The following is a 4,565-nucleotide window of genomic DNA, read 5'->3' on the forward strand; positions in this document are numbered from 1 at the left end:
TTCAAAATCAAATTAAATGACTATACTGAAAGATAAATGAATGATGATAGAGGGTTTTCAATCCTCTGATGATGCTGAACAAGATAGAATCGAGCTATTTCACAAAGAGTACTTAAATTATAGAGGTGAAGTTCAGAAACTTACCTCTGAAACTGAAGGTCGTGAGGATGATGGAGAGCACCTGGGCTTGAATGAATGATCTCAATAGCTTCCCTGAGACTCAATGATGCTAACTGGATGCTTATTGTAGCTTGAATCCTCCTGAATTGCTCTATGGACCTCCCTCGATTTCAGCTTCAAGTGAACATGGAGGTTGTTGAATTTGGAGTTACAGGTGAGCTGCAGCCATCTGGTTAGCTCCACTATGACCTAGGGAGTGTGTCTGAATGATTGGTTTGGCCTGAGACTCCCTGAGTTACTCCATGGACCTCCAACTGCAAATGCTTCCAAGTGAGAGCAACAATGGTGTTCCTCCACTTACAGAAGTGATCCAGGTGCTTGGATCACCTCAAATGACCTCCCTTGAGATGTTGGAATGCTCACTTTCCAAAGATGAGCTTTGGTTTGAAGAAAACGATTCTTCTTGCCAAAGAACTTTGGAAAACAATGAACAAGAGGAGAGAAAGAGAAAGCAAGTAATTGAGTTGCTTTGGTGTGTTTTTTGAATGAGAATGAGGCCTCTATTTATAGGCAAATGGATCAGTATAGCTGCAGAGGAGTGAGCTTCCTTAGTGAGGGAGTTTTGGTTTCTTAGCCATGAAGAAATTCAAAGAATCTCCAAAATGCAATGATGCATTTTCGAGCCAATTCTCCCAACCATTGATCTTGCAGGATCTTAGGGAACATTTCTGATATGTAGCAAGTTTCTATTGGCTTAGGAGAAGATTCCAATTGGTGAATCATTGCTTATCATAAATTCTCAAAAGTAATGATTACATAATCACATGTTCTTGCTTTTGGGAATCTTCTTCAATCTTCATGCCATGGTGAAAATGAATGCATGGCATTGTTTCAGACATGTTATGGGTCGTGTAGCATCCATTCATGAAGCAAAATGCACAAAATTGCAAAGTTCCAATTTGCACATGACCTATAATTTCACTTTATGAGGCCAACTTTGAACAAGCATAACTCCTAGCTCAAATTGAATTTTGAGAAGGTTGAACACAATTTGGAAAGCCCTAAACATCTACTTCAAATCATTAGTTTATGTCTTCTTCAGATTCCTTTGGGAAATTTGTGAAAAATGAGGCCAAAGTTGGAAGAAAACTAGGTTAAAACACTTAGAAAAATTTCTAAGTGTTTATGACCTAAACTTCAAAATTTCCAAAACTTCATAAATGGTTGATCTTTTGAAAAAAGTTCCCTTGTAAGATGTTGTTTTATTTTGCAAGATCTACAACTTTCATGTTGGAAGTTTTTTGAGTTGTGTAGGTGAAATTTTGAGATCTCACCATGCCTTTAAAAACCCTAATTCCCGACTTTTCGCTCCTTGATGAATTTCTTTGAATTTCTTTGGCCAAATGACTTTGATATCCATATATTGATGATATTGATCTTTGAAAGTCATTTTTTGACCAAAAACCTTAAAAGTCAATGATGATCCTTCACAGTTGACTTTTTCCTGACAAAGTGAATTTTTGGGCTTTTGTGTAGAAATAAGATCTTCTCCCCAAATGGATGATATAAATGGATTATATGGAGGTAGTAGAGATCCTTGAATCATGTCTTGAGTTTTGGATTCATTCCCTGATCAAAAGTCAACTATCTTGGTGAATTAGGTCAAAACCCTAATTTGTCGACCATGTGAAAGTAATGACTGTAGACTTTGAATTGAAGTGTGATGTCCAGTAGATCTTGTAATATGAGTTATTTGAAGATGATTGATGTCTTTGAATGACCCTCTGAGGCTTTTTAGGGTTTCCCAAATGTGATCCCTGATTTTAGTCCTTGATAGGCTCAAAACCCTAGTCTGGTGACCTGAGTAAGCCTGTACTCAGATGACTGGATGTCTAATCAATCATAGATGAGAAAAATGAAGTTTTTGAGCTCCATGATTGTATTAGAGGCTAATCTTTGTATTGATTGATCCTTTGCCTGAGCTTTCTTGTCTTTGTGCATCCTCGATTAGGTATCAGATGGAGAAATGACTGCTCTGGGTACTTGTCTTGACCTGATGAAAAATCCTGAAGATATGTCATCTCAGGGGGGTCAAAAATTAGGGTATGACAGATGCCCCTATTTAAGTTTCTTTTATCTGGAGGGAGAGAGATTGAGATCTCGATCTCTCCTGCGTAAAAGAGACTTAAATATCAAAGAATGCCCGAATTTTGGGCGCTCCTGAGATGTTGTAATTGATAAGATCTTTGCATGATTTGATCCCGTTGTCGCACTTGGCGGGGAATGAGGAGACTAACTCCTGCAGAAATACTTGATGTGGATTCTGGTGAATGGATGGCAATGCAAGATGCGCAATCCATCTTCTTTAACTAAGTGTTGATACTTAGAAAAAGGTAAACCACTTCTCCTCGTTTCGGATGTCTATATCTCGAAACTGGTCTCGGTTGTGTTTGGACAATATCTCAGATAAAGAGAAAATTTCCAACGGTCTGTTTCCTCATCAAACTTCTTACCAGCGCTTGGAGGTAAGATGCCATTTGACGGCTGTAGAGAAACTTCAAAGGTTTGTTTCCTCATCAAACTTCTTATCAGCGCTTGGAGATAAGATGCCATTTGACGGTAGTAAAGAAACTTCAAAGGTTTGTTTCCTCATCAAACTTCTTATCAGCGCTTGGAGATAAGATGCCATTTGACGGTAGTAAAGAAACTTCACCATCTTCCCTTTTGACTTGACGTCTTTGAAAGAATGTCATATGGCCTCATGATCTTTTGAGGAGCTAATGACTTCGTTTGAAGGCGGACGAACTGTTTTCGGGGTGAAAACTGCCATTCGTCAGCTGATGCCTGGGGAATCAACGAACTATTTTCCTAAGAGGAAAACTGCCATTCATCGACTCTGTGGGGAGTTAAGCATCCCAGAACAGACAAACTGTTTGAAGAAACTGCCATTTGTCGATCTCTTGAGTATTTAGCAGACAAACTGTCTTTCCTTGGGAAAAGACTGCCATTTGCCAATTACTAGGGGAGCAAACTGTCTTCTACTGGGAGAGACTGCCATTTGTCGACCTTTGTTATGATAAAGTGAGCAAACTGTCTTCTGCTGAAAGAGACTGCCATTTGCTGACTCCTGGGGAAACAAACTGTCTTCTACTGGGAGAGACTGCCATTTGTAGACCCTGCTGTGAGAAAGTGAGCAAACTGTCTTCTGCTGAAAGAGACTGCCATTTGCTGACTCCTGGGGAAACAAACTGTCTTCTACTGAAAGAGACCGCCATTTGTTGACCCTGTCATGAAAGAAAGTGAGCAAACTGTCTTCTGCTGAAAGAGACTGCCATTTGCTGACTCTGTTGGAGAATCTGAACTATCTTCTGGACGAAGACTATCATTCACTGACTCCGCTGGGGAATCATTTGTCGATCTGCTGGGAGATTCTGGATTATTCTTTGACAAGAAGTGGCACCTCTTGACCCTGCTGGGGAAATACCAAACCTGTAGGGAGTTCTGGAATGTGAAGCAGACTATCTTATCTGAAGAAGACTGTCGAATGTCGCTCTGCAGGAGATTCTCGGTTGAGGAATTCCAAAAGTGAACAAACTATCTCTTTGAGGGAGACTACCATTTATTGACTTGCTTGGGGAAATCTCTCTACATGGATCGTTGTCTTGAAGGAAAAAGTTTCTCCAGGACTTGCAGGGGAAACTTGAGTTCATGCCTTAATGACTTAGGCATTCTCATGATTTAAAAGCCTAATTTGACTATGCAGTTATGATGTAATGTATGCATGAATATTATGACAATAATAAAGTGTAAAGTGAATGTGAACAGAATTGTCGCGGATGTGAAATCCTATGATACGACTGAAATTCTTGTGGATCAGAAGATGTCCTCTTCTTGGAGTTCGAACTCTCTCGGGAATGTCGGGTTATCAGATGTCCGCTGTTTGAAATGAGTAATATGAATTGAAGTAAAGATCCGTCATCGGGAGATGTTCGCAAAGCGACCTCATGGGGAAAACTTGGTTCCCGGAGTCTCAACCGTTCTCGGAGCAACTGTTTGCATTCTTCCTATTGTTTGTAAACCTTTAGAAAGAAATTTCACCTTTGTTTTGCAAGTAAATTCATTTTTATTTTATGAAAACATTTGTTTCAAGAAAATGACTGTTTAAACTTAAAATGCATTTCAAGAGACTGAATAAGACTAGGTTGCAAAGGAAAAGCACAAGGCTCAAATTATTATATATGGAATGGTAATCAGCCAAATGCTTGATTCCATGGAGTATTTACAAAGTTGGAAATTGGTAATTTTCGGGAAAAGGGCTACGATGAAACGTGACGACCGTTATCTTTCCCTTCCACTCCGAGTTGCGCTGTATTCGTGCTTCGTAGAAGATGACCTACTGCTGATGAACACTCCGCTATGGATTTTGAATGATCAAGTTTGTCCTG

The sequence above is a fragment of the Vicia villosa genome, unplaced genomic scaffold (assembly GCF_029867415.1).
Source record: "Vicia villosa cultivar HV-30 ecotype Madison, WI unplaced genomic scaffold, Vvil1.0 ctg.002989F_1_1, whole genome shotgun sequence".
Taxonomy (NCBI): Eukaryota; Viridiplantae; Streptophyta; class Magnoliopsida; order Fabales; family Fabaceae; genus Vicia; species Vicia villosa.